This window comes from Mobula birostris, chromosome 14, assembly GCF_030028105.1.
Source record: "Mobula birostris isolate sMobBir1 chromosome 14, sMobBir1.hap1, whole genome shotgun sequence".
Lineage (NCBI taxonomy): Eukaryota > Metazoa > Chordata > Chondrichthyes > Myliobatiformes > Myliobatidae > Mobula > Mobula birostris.
In genome coordinates this window covers 26,492,171-26,505,499 of record NC_092383.1, presented here as the reverse complement: position 1 = coordinate 26,505,499, position 13,329 = coordinate 26,492,171, and the positions used below count along the sequence as shown (strand labels likewise).

Here is a 13,329-nt window from a genome sequence, read left to right as displayed (position 1 = left end):
CTAAGGAAATTCCTCCACATCGCCGTTCTAAAGGGACGTCCTTCTATTCTGAGAACGTGCCTCAAGCCCTAGACTCCCCCACTATATGAAACATCCTCTCCATGTCCACTCTATATAGTGGTCTTTTGTTCCATTTCAGTCATAGGCTACAGGAGCTAATGTAAGAAGAGGGAGGATTGACATTGGATTTAGATTCCTAATTCTTTGGCAGGTCAGATTTAAATTTGTTGCCATGCACATATATACCCAGGGTATAAATGCCTTGAAAGTTAGTTTTTTTTCAGCAGTAACACAGTACATTACAGACAAAAAAAATATTATAAGCTTAAATCAACATAATTTATACATAATGTACATGACAAAATAGTCATAAGAATGCTAGTACAAGTTGAGAAAGAAAGAAATTATAGTCTAAGGATGTTATAGTTGCTAAGAAGTGGATGCAGAATTTGATCATCCACCCTATTCTTCCATCACCATCCCCTAGCCTCCCAAAAATACCGGAATCAACAATTTGTGAAGTTGTGTACAATCCATTCCAGCATTGCATGAGCGATGAATCTACCACAGGTTAATGCAATAGAATCTCCAAAAAATGACATATCTTTCTTCAAAGACAGTTCATCTTTCCTCCCTTACCCAAAGAGAAGAAAACAAGAAAAAAAACTGTAAATGTGGGAAATCTCTTTTTTTTTAAAAAGCATAGAACAGTGGAAGTACTCCACCTATGTCAGGCTATGAACTATGAAGAGAGAAACAGTTAACATTGCTGGTTAATGAACTTATTCAATTCAAAACGCTAACTGTTTCCCTCTCCACAGGTGCTGCCTAATTTAATGAGTAATTCCAGTATTCTTTGCTTTCCTTTGCTTCAAGTTCTCTCTGTTTTGCTGTTTGGTCCACTCTCTTTCTTCATCACACATCCACATCTTATCTTGCTTTACCTGATGGTTGATATCACAGCTGTCCACCTCATGCCTGCGAGGTGTGGATAAACTGCACACATGGAAGCATGCAATCCAGAGTTACTCCATGCATGCCGGGAAGTTCCAATGAAATTTAGCAATCTATTTTCAACATAAGTCCTATCATATGGTGCATAAAAAACACGCTGTCTGTGAGTGAACTTCTAGACCACTGACTTTACAACTGTAAACTCAAGAGGCTGCTTTATCATGAGATTAGTAAACAGTGTCACTTATATCCTATGATTTTGGTCTGTATACTTGATATCGACTTACCAGATTAACACCAGTTGTATCTGAAAAAAAATCAAGGATCTCCCAAATGCAGAATCAATCATCTACACAGTGACTGAGGCCAGAGAATTTTGCCTTTGGTCACCAGCTCTAAATGTGTGCTTAAGTATTGATTAGTTATTACACTCACATCTGCACAGTCAGTTAAACTGACTTCAGTGTAGACTAACATGAGCAGTGCACTAACAGCTGATAGTCAACAGGCTTTAAGCATAAGGAACCAAAGTCAAATTTCTCCTCCTTTATCTTCTGATTAACAATAATCAATAAGTAATCAAAATCACAGAGAGCAGATTTCCTTTCTTATATATAACACCATTGCATAAATGCATTAAAGCATAGACTACAGGGTCATTTTAACTGAGCAGGGAATTCACATTATGCTAGATGGATATTCAAAGTGTTAGGATAATCAATATCTTGACAAATAGCTCTTCACCTGACCTTACATTTTTTTTTCAGTATTTGAATAGCAAACATCAACACGTAATGAATAAAATACCTTACATATCATGAAATGATTTAACAAAAACAATCAAATCCTTCATTGACACGAGCATCTCTGCACAGTCATTACTTTGCAGCAGAAATAATTCAACATCAAGGCAGTGATATATCATGATGGAATTTCCAATAACATTCAGTTATGATAACTACAGCAGTCATAGCAACACACTGGAAGATGTGTTAGGTGTTTGAACATGGCACCCTCCTGATAACAATTTGTATCCTTGACAATTCTCTAAAACACTTTACAGGCAGCTAGCCTATATTTCCTTGATCTGAGGAGAGAACTGTATGGTGGGCATGTATCTCTGGAACTCTGTTGGAACTGACAAGAACACATATCACTAATAACCCTTGATCTCTGGCAATCCATGGATCAAGTTTATTGTTGTGAACTTATTGACTCACTTTAACCCATTCAAGTCAAAAGAAACTCAGCAATTCCCAATAAAAATAGAACAGGAGGTCCCAAATTTTTAAGATTAAGTTGTGGTTTTGTTAAGATTTATGATTATTATCAGGCATCAGGCTAAAATGAGAAGGTGAGGAAGGTATTTCCATTTCATCAGAATATCTGCTAGCCTGTCATTTCAATTGTTCGTGGTGAGACGTGATCATATTTATTTTAACTACACTTTATTTGCTCTTCGAAAGCAAATCATTTTGGTATGCCTTTCCTCGTGTTTTTAATTTAGAAATGTTGTTCTTTCGTTCACATCTATTAGTTGTCTCAAAAAAATTTGTTTTTCAGTTTAACAATTTTCATCATCAAATATCAACCATTTGCTATTTATATTTCAGTCTTTCACCCAACCAGTGGAGTCAGATTTTGCTGGCTATTATTGATAACATTGAAAGTGCAGTGCTCCCTGAATTTCTTTGCACACATTCCAAACAAGGAACTTGGGACTTAGGGGCAGGCTTGCAAGGTCAATTCTATTAGTTTGTTCTGTTGCAGGAGTCCAAGTCAAATCAAGTTTATTGTCATTTAACTATATACATGTATACCATCAAACGAGGCGTTTCTCTGGACCACAGTGTACAGCGTTGTAGTGCACAAAACACACATATCACACACAACAAACGAGAAAATCTGTAGATGCTAGAAATCCATGCAACACACACAAACTGCTGGTGTAACTCAGCAGGCCAGGCAGCATCTATGGAAAAGAGTAAACAGTCAATGTTTTGGGCTGAGATTCTTCATCAGACTGGTCTTCGTGAAAGGTCTCGGCCCAAGACGTCAACTGTACTTTTTTCCATAGATGCTGCCTAGCCTGCTGAGCCCTTTACTAACTCAGGAAAGTGAGAATTAAACCTACAGATGAATTACATACAGATAAACAAATTAAAGTGCATAAATTAAATATTGTAAGATACAGTACCAATTACCTTGTGACACTTCTACTGCAATGCGGCAGGGAGTTCAGTCCTGATGGAGTGTCTCAGCCCGAAACATTGACTGTACGTTTTTTCCCCACAGATGCTGCCTGGCCTGCTGACTTCCTCCGGCATTTTGTGTGTGTTGCTTGAATTTCCAGGATATGCCGATGTTCTCTTGTTTAATTTCAGAAACCTCATGGCCTGAGGGAAGAAGCCCTTTTCCCATCCTGACCGTTCTTGTCTTTAGGCATTGGAGTCTCCTGCCTGATGGTAGAAAGTCAAAGAGGATGCTGGATGGATGGGTGGGATCGTTGATAATACTAAGGGCTTGCGTATGCAACGCCCTTGATAAATGTCCCCGATGGATGGTAGGGAGATCCCTATGATCCTCTCAGCCGTTCTCACAGACCTCCATGGATTCCATAGCTGTGCGATCAATAGGAGTACAAAGACTAAGGTGTCAAAGTGGAAAGCAGGTTACTTCCATAAAACTATTCTGTTTTATTTTCAATTTTAAAATATTTATGTCTTTCAACAAACTTCTTTTTGATAACAAATTATTTCCTTTTTTTTCAAAAATAGTGTTTTTTTGAGGTCATAGGAATGATGAAGTCATACAGTCCTTTTGTCCAAAAAGTCCACACCAATCTTCAAGCCCCTGTTTATATTACTCCCTAACTTAATCCTATTTTATACTGCCCACATTCCCAACAATGCTTTCTGCTCACCTACACACTAGGAGCAATTTAAGATGCCCATTAATCAGTGACCAGCAGGACATGAGAGGAAAGCAGAGTACCTGATGGAAACCCAGGAAGAAACTACAGATTCCATAAAGAGCACTGATGATCAGGATTGAACTTAGGTTCAGGTTGCTGAAATGGTGAGGCAGCAATTCTACAAACTACACCCCTGTACTTCCGAAGTCACTGAATTATTAAAATCATTGGTGGTTTTCCATTCTGCTGAAGCCTCTAACCTATCAGTGATAGCTAATGAGGACATATTTTAGGGAGAGTTCTCTTCATTACACCTTTAAAAATCCTTCCTCTACCCAGGCCATGTTGACAAATTCAGGGTAGATTGTAGGAGAAGTTCTCCCACATCAGGTGTAATGAAAAACAGGTGAGGGTGGTGTCGGTTATCTGGGACAACCAGATTAAGCAAGTTATATAAAGGTTAGAATAATAAGTTGATGACCAAAACATATCTAAATTATCTTAAAAAAATGTCCTTTTTTGAAAAATACTGGAAAAATATTTTTGATATTATTTCAATTGTTCTGAATATTGATTTACAATCTCACCCTATTACCACAATTTTTGGGTTACCAATGATAGATCCAAGTCATTTAACCTCTTCAGCCTGTTGGATGATTGCATCTCTTACATTAATGGCTAGAAGATCCATTTTGCTGAACTGGAAAAAGATTAATCCTCCCACCACATTTCATTGGTTTTCTCAAACTATGTTGTGTTTAAACTTAGAAAAAATTAGAAGCATTATTTATGATCCCGCTATTAAATTTGAAAAGACTTGTAGGCCATTTATTCAACACTTCCATATGATGTAATTTGATCTTTTCCAAACCTATTCTATTTCTTTTTAATATATGTCGAGAGGAGCGGAGTCGACGACACTGATGGTTCTTTTTTTTGATGTTACATAACAGCCCATGTTTTTCTTTCTTTAGTTTAGTTGTTTAGTATTGTTTAGGTTAGTTTTTCTTTTGGGGTATATATTTTTTTCCTTTTTCATGTTATATTTTTTGTATATTATATTTGTATTCTGTATGATTGGGAGGTTTCATACCCATGTGTTAACTGGGTTCATATTTAAAATATGTTAATTACAACAATGCAATCCCAATAACGTTGTATCAATACTATGTTATATTTATCATTATGAAACTAATAAAAAGATTGAAAAAGAAAATAAAGAATAATGAGTTGATGTCAAGCCTTGAAACGGGGTTTGTTTCTGCAATTTGAAGAGTTAAAGGTGAATGGTTTTAGTATCGCTGGACATTTGAATGTTGGAACATTCGTGGTGGACGCTCATGAACGTTCCAACATATATATGCTATAAAGCATATATGTGGACCAAACCATATATATGCTTTCTAGAAATTCTGCTGATGACCTATGGCAGACTCCACATTGAAAGAATGAAAGATGTTGCTGTTGATGAAAAGGGATGAGTTATTTATTTAATAATTTATTTAGCGATACAGCATGGTAACAGGCACGTCTGCCCATTTACACCTATGTTTCCAATTAACTTATTAACTTACTAACCCCTATATCTTTGGAATATGACAGGAGACTGTCACACCCAGAGGAGACCACGTGGTCACAAGGTGAATGTGAAAACTCCTTACAGATAGTGGTGGAATTGAACCCAGGACACTGGCACTGTAGTAGCATTAATCTAACTGCTGTGCTACTATTGCTACCCAAGAAAAGGTTAGAAGAGGGAATCTATAGATACCTGAGTGTATTCAGTGTTAGCTTGCACTCATGAAAAGCCAGCAATGCTGTCATCCCACTCCCTACAGTGGCACTTGCTCCTTGCTGACATCAAGGTCAATGAAAGTGTTTCACATGGATATGTTCCCCAGGTGACCTTACTGATGCTGTGGCAAGTGGCAGCTGGAAGTCATGCTAAACAACCAGTTCAGTTGCTTGGAAGAGTCTTGTGAAGATGAACTTGAAAGTCATTGTGACCTTGACCTCCATGGAGAGAGCAGACCAGGAATAAGCTGTCTTAAGATATTCTTGCACAATGTTGCACATCACTTTAGTAAAAAAAACCTTGGAAAATCCAAAGCTACAAATGCATTGTTCATCAGAGAATATGTTTAAAGCCCCACTGGAAATAAAGTCTCCAGTGATGCTTTGCAATCCTTGAGCATACCTGACTGGCCAATCATGTTTATAACAACACATCCAGTAATGGAATTCAGCTGTCATGAGCACATCTACATGAAACATTGCCATAGAAAAGCAGTATACATCATCATAAGTCCTCATCACCCAACCATTCTCTTTTCTCACTGCTGCCATCAGGTAGAAGGTACAAGAGCATCAGGACTTGCACCACCAGGTTCAAGAACAGTTACTACCCCACAAAATTCAGGCCTTGAACAAAAGAGGATAACTACACTCATTCTGTTTCTGGAGTTCTCACAACCACTGAGGACTATTTACCTTGCTATTTCATGCTCTCATTATTTATTGCCATTTATTTATATTTGCATTTTCACAGTTTGTTGTTTGTTGCTCCTGTTTACAGTTACTGTTCTATAGATTTGCTGAGTATGACAGTAGGAAAAAGAATCTTGGGGTTGTATGTGGTGATATTTATGTACCCTGATAATAGATTTTACTTTGAATGACTGGACAATCAATAGACTGGATGACTTAGTGGCTAGAAATCACACATTCTCTATTTGAAAGTCTGAGCAGCCTACCCATCATTTCTGAAGCCACCTAATCAGGTGTCTCGATGTCAGCAGAGTGCCTCTTTAAAGAGTGGGAGAAAAAGAACTATCTCCACTGAAACTATGCTATATCAGTCATAATCATATTTTCCCTCATAACACACTATGAGAATATTCTGCCCATCAAATCTATACAAACTTTAAAGGTATTCCCATCAGTCCCATTCCCCCATTTATTTTCCTTTTTTTTGCATCAGTTCTTTCACCCGCCCACCCCAATAACGCTTCCATCTTCTCACTAAGGCAAATTTTCAATGATCAGTGAATCTGTCAACATCTCTTTGCTATATACTGTAGGACAATGTGTCTCCAAAAAGAAAGAGGCAGAGATCAGTATTCAGCCTGGATTCATGAAGTCTTAAAGCAGCAGGTCTTTGTGCTCCTTGTTAGATGAGAGAGAAATACCCAATGTGCAACTAAGTGATGTCATTTAATGCATACTGACACCATTAAAAGATTAGGGATTAAAGATTAGGGACATTAACATATAGATTGTGCCTCATCTAATTCAGGAACAAACATGATTTTTACCGAGAAATAATTAACAGTGCAATCTGCATAAAATCAAATTTTGCTAGTTCACCATTTAAAACAGCTGTTACACAACATAATTTCTGGATGTGGTATATAATATTAACATGTCACAAATGAGAAGCAATAAATACTTAATAACATCAGTAAAAATATCACTATTTGCTTTGAAGGAACATTTTAATTGAGAGCCATATATCGCAAAGCATCAGTAAAAACATTTCACTTACAAAGTAGAAAGTTCAGATCATTTTACATATAGATCTTTCCAACCTACAACCGTGGCTGCACAGATATACCCTGAAGATGTAGAGAAGTTCAGTTTCAATCATAGTTGCTCTGAGCTATGGGATAGAAATATAAATTGTGAAGGGGTATTGGACACTTGGGTCTCTTCTATACCAGTGGACAATTAAAGTGTGAAGAGAATTCCTTTTCGTTCAATTCTGTCATGAGTTGTAAAAATGAATTTAAATATATCTGTTGTGTTCAGTGTCATCTCTATACTGATATTAATACCCATATGTTTTAAGGAATTACTTCCAGCAAGTATCATTTACAGAGCAATATATTTTTAGAAAATATAGCCACTTTCTTTTCAACCTAGCTTAAGTTTCAAAATCCAATTTAATAACAGTTTATCACAGCAAATAAACAGTATCCTCCAACAAAAAAAATGTTAACCTCAGCACATAAGGCTGCCTTTAGTGTGACTGTGTCCCTGGTGAAAAGCACAATCTCTTGTTGAACTGAAGAATTAATACTGCACTATTCACGTCTGCCCTCACAGAACCATTTATTTCTTTGTGACAGTACCAAATCCACTCTTAAAGTCTCACTTTGAAAAGTTTACTTTATACAGATAAGACAATTAAGTCCAAATGTGCCTGTCAGCAATTCCATTACAACTATTTTGACAGCTTGTAATACAAGCTCTTTTTGTGTTCCAATTATTAATAGTACCGGGACATAAATGTATCTACAATAGGGAGCATTAACTGCAGAACTTTAACTGCAGAAAGTTTTGTTTATCTAAAGTTTGCCACAAAGTGCACACAGACATCTGAATGAATTGTCCCGTTATTAAAGCATTACCTTGAAGAATACCCCCATGACATTTTCGTATCGCTCAATTGGGCTCTTTAAAGTCTCTTATAAAACCAAATAATTGAATAGATTCTTCATTGATACGTTATTTAGATGTGGGAATGAGGTCAATGCTTTATTCCTGATGTATTTTCCCCAATAAGGATTTATTTCTTAACACCCGCCTATGGCCATATGATTCATAAAATTACACTAGTTCATTCACCCCAAGGTTAGCATGTTGGGGGATGTTCATGAGAATGACCCTAGGTATGAACATGGTAACATATGAGGAGCATTTGATGCCACAGGGCATGTACTCAGTTGAGTTTATAAGAATGGGGGGGTGGAATCTCATTGAACTACACTGAATATTGTAAGGCCTAGATATAGTGGACATAGAGAGGATTTTGCCTATAGTGGGGGAGTCCAGGACTATATAGGACACAGCCTCAGAATACCAGGGCATCCCTTTAGAGCAGAGATAAGGAAGAATTTCTTTAGCCAGAGGGCAGATAATCTGTGGAATTCATTGCCACACTTGGCTGTGGAAGACAAGTCATGGATATATTTAAAGCAGAGGTTGATAGTGTCCTGATTTGTAAGGACATCAAAGATAACAAAGAGAAGGCAGTACATTGAGAAGGATAATAAATCCACCATGATGGAATGGTAGAACAGAATTGAAAGGCTGAATGGCTTAATTCTGTTCGTATGTTTTATGGCTGATTTTAAACTCAAAAATGATTAAAAGCAGGTCAATCTAAAATCAGTACTCTTACTTATGCAGGTAACTGCCCATTGCAATATTAATATGGATGGGAAATCCATGAGGTGAGACAATAAGATAAAGTGGATTTAGTTGTTTGCAGTAGTGAAAGAGTGAGGCAGATTCTTCCACCTCAAGTGCTTGGGTAATTCTTAGACCAACAAGACTTAAAGCAGTTAGATTTAAAATAATGATATGTTAACATCTAATACAAAATGTCATTGATAAACCTAGGTAATACATACCAGAAAAATCGAAAGTACTCAACGATCTAAAATTGGGAGCTTGCATAAAGAAAAATCAGCAGATGACAGATTGGTTCCCATGGCTCACAGGGGGATCAGAAAAACCATAACTTTGAATAGATTTAACACCAATTCTGATTATTAGCTACCTAATTCCTGGTATAATTGTGTATCATAAATTAAGACAACAGTCCAGTATATTTCCAAATGTAGGCACAGAGTCCTTGATTAGATGAAAGTCATGCAAGATTTCTGCCCAGTATTTCTCAGGAACACAAATATACCTCTCGCATGCAGTCTGAATTTTTCATCAGAAAGTCATGGAAATGCACAAAACAGAAAAAAAAACAGACAAAAAAATCTCAGCCTACTATCCATGCTAGCCAATGGGTATTCTATCAATGTATACAGATCCCATTTTCCTCCACTCAGTTTTTAGCCTTGTATGCCCTAACATTTTAACGGTTGATTTAAATACTTCATAAATACTTTGTAAAGGTACCTGATTCCACTACCTCCTCAGACAGAATGTTCCAAATTTCAAACAATCTCTGGGTGAAAAAGTTAATTCCTTGAATTTTCCTAACCTGTACCTTAAACATGAGACCTTTTGTTTCACTCTGTATGCAATCCAGGCCCTTATAAACCCGCATTCTTCATTCAAGTCACCCCTCAGTTTTTTCTGCTCCAAGAAAAACAAACCCAATCTGTTCAGTATTTCCTCATAGCTGAAATGTTTCAGCCCAGGTGACGTTCAAGTCTTTGTTGATAAACCATTAGTTCTTGCTGTTCATTGTTAAGTCCGAGTGTATTTCTTGAGATACTGTAAATTTGCAATGAGAATAAAAACTTGTGAGATTGAACTTGGTATGGAGCAATGAAAGGTGTTTCAGACACCAAACTGTGTGTCAAGAGCAAGGTCAAATAAAGCCCAGTTTCAGCCTGGAACATCTGTAATCTGACTCTGTTAGAAGTCACGGATGGAACTGTTATAAGCAGCATAACATTGACAACAGCATGACACAATGAGAACACACCGATGATAGTGCTGAGTATCGCCACAGCTGAATAAGTATTGGCAAGCATGGATAGGGAGAGAAAACCAACCACACCCTGCACAGAAGGTGGCAAATAATTCACCTAGACAAGACTGAGAAGGTGGGGGAGGAGCACAGATACACTGTAGACAGCAGAACAATCTTGATATGTGTACATAGGGATAAGAAAGCTCCTGATGGATTCTGTGGCTTTGGAATTAGATTAGAAAAGGTAGCTAAGTTGGTGCAATGGGATAGAGAGTGATAACAATTCTTTATGCGTACTGAGAGGGACTCTGGAACACATCCTCAACAACTGTCCAAAGGACTTAGCAGAAGGATGCTACGCTGGCACTGTGACCATGTGCCGAAGGCAGACGCAGAAAGTATCTCCTTAGCCATTAACAACAGTAGGCTGCTCCACCATCCCAGGAAGCCGATAGCATTTGCCAAAGCTGGAGACCAACCACAGCTTCAACCCAGATCATCAGCAGTCTTGTTTACCGTGGTGTCTGACTGGCAACTGGAAGTCAATCTTGCCAAGCTATTAAAGTTCCCTGACTTCACTGCATTATCATCTCTGAGGTCTGACATGGTCATTCTGTTCGAAATCTCAAAGCAGGTCATCATGGTAGAACTGACAGTTCCTTGGGAAGACCAGATTAAAGAGGTGTTTTAGTATATGAAAGCCAAATACCAGGAGCTGGTAGAGTAGTGCCAGGGACAGGGTGGAGGGTATGAGGTGTGACCCGTGGATCAATGCTGCCGAGACACAAGCCAGGGCCTGTTCAACCCTGGTGGGGGCACCTGAGCAAGCGTGTCTAAGGTTGAAAGACCCAAAACACCCAGAGACCCCAGATTGCATCACTGATGATCTGTCTCACTGCACCCTATGTATCTCAACATCATGGAATTTCCGTTTCAATAGGAAAACAACTGAAAGAAGATGGGATAATGGTTACTTTATCTTCTAACATTGAGAGTTGAGGAGAATGCATATGGAAATTAGGATTCTTTGCACAATATACTGTGTGTATGGAGGTGTTTTTAGGGTTAATAATGTTACAGATACAAATGTAAGAAAGCACAAAAATAATCAATAAGGCAATTCAAGTGAAGAAAACAGTGTCCTTCTAGGTTAAAATTGGACTTAGCATCTGACACTCTGACCACTTGTACTTATCCCCCCAAAAGCAACTGTGTCCTCTCCAGAAGTGGTATAGAGATTAAAGGAGGTCTGTAATTCATGTACCTTGAGAGACAACAAAAGCCAAAGGTCAGTTCACAATGTCAAAAGCATGATGTGTTCATTAACAATTATGCTGTGGCAATGAAGAGCACCAGAAACACTGCAATATTGGAGAGCTTCTTAAAAGATCAGTAAGGGATAGGCTTGCATGTGGACTGACTGATGAGAAGGCTGGTTCCAAATAACTTAGTCTCAGTGAGTTTATGTTTCAAAGAGTGTGGGAGTTCACAAACCTAACGAAGATGGCAGCATTAAATGTAAAATCTTCTTGCTTCTCAACTGGTTGGTGCTATGCGTAGTCGCTGAACTTCAGTGAAGACCATTATAAGTGAGAAAGAAAGGAATATGCCTACATAATTTACCTGTGGGAGATTAAAAGGCACTCATCCGGAACAACAAAGTAAATTCAAAACTGCCTTGAGATATAAATGTCAAACAAAGGGCCCTATTGCAAGTTGAATATCAGACTGAAGATTAAGTTGGATGCTTGTGTTAAACTTCATTTTGTGAGAGCTGAAAGCTTATGAAATGGTTTATGCAGAAACCAAAGCAGACAATGTGTATGTTCTAAGCTGGCAAAATGAAAAACAGCTGAATCAAGATTTTCAGATGCAAGTTTTAATTAGCAACAAGTACATCTAGATAAAGACCATCATTGCCATGAGCAGTTCTTTTATGAGCCTTGGTGCTTAAGAGTTTCAGTAGCAAAGTAAAGCATATTTCATTAGGGGTATATTCAAAAGAATTCCTGTAAATTATACAAATGAATGCCTGCTGAAATATAATGTCCGATTGGTAACGCTAAGGTCAAAATCAATGTCAAGTTTATTGTCTGATGCACAAGTATATGTAGGCACCAGTGCAATGAAAAAAAAAAACATACACAGGCACATAGGATCCGGTAAACAACATTCACAAGGAAAACATAACATTATATACAATTTTAGCAAGAACACAATAAGAATAAGAAAACACAAAATCCACTTTAGTGCAAAGTATCCAAGAGATCATTGTGCTGTAAAGCTGTGGTCATTAGGGTTGTGCCAGTTGGTTCAAAAGCGAGGTGGTTGAAAGGAAAGCATTGCTCTTGAACCTAGTGATGTGGAACCTCAGGCTGCTGTATACCTGCTAGATAGCAGCTGCAAGAAGATGGCATGGCCTGCATGGTGGCAACCTGTAATAATTTTTTGAGGCAGTACTTCCCGTAGTTAGTCAAGATGGTGGGGAAAGATGTGTCTGTGATCTACTCAGCACAGTCCACCATCCCCTGGATCATCATAATTTCTGTGCATTCGAATTGCCATAACAGATCATGATGCAACCTGACAAGATACTTTCAACAATGCAGCTGTAGAAGTCTGTTGAGTGTTCAGGGATCAGCCAAACATTTTTAACTTCCTAAGAAAGCAAAGATGCTCGTGTGTCTTACTTGTAATTGCTATCCATTATATTGATAGACCAAACTCGATAGATAAGGAATGGATGCAACAATTGAAAGCAAATTGATGAACATACTCCTTGCTGATAGTCAACACTGGCATGCCCACTGCTTTACTCTCTCTATAACCATGACTGTCTGGCTAGATATAGCTCAAATAAAGGGAACATTAGTGGGGGCTTCTTCACACAGAGAGTGGTGGGAGTGTGGAATAAGCTGCCAGACGAAGTGGTAAATGCGGGTTCTTTTTTAACATTTAAGAATAAATTGGACAGATACATGGATGGGAGGTGTATGGAGGGATACGGTCCGTGCGCAGGTCA

The 13,329-nt window shown here is 38.0% G+C and overlaps 1 long non-coding RNA gene across 1 annotated transcript in view; it reads left to right on the top strand.

Annotated features, from left to right (window-relative positions):
• The window catches only part of LOC140209469 (uncharacterized), a 38,795-nt gene extending 35,407 nt beyond the window's left edge, over positions 1-3,388 (top strand). Inside the window, exon 3 of the long non-coding RNA XR_011888991.1 lies at positions 3,250-3,388. This is a non-coding gene — a long non-coding RNA (uncharacterized lncRNA). The remainder of the gene's footprint in view (positions 1-3,249) is intronic.
• The last annotated feature ends 9,941 nt before the right edge of the window (positions 3,389-13,329 follow it).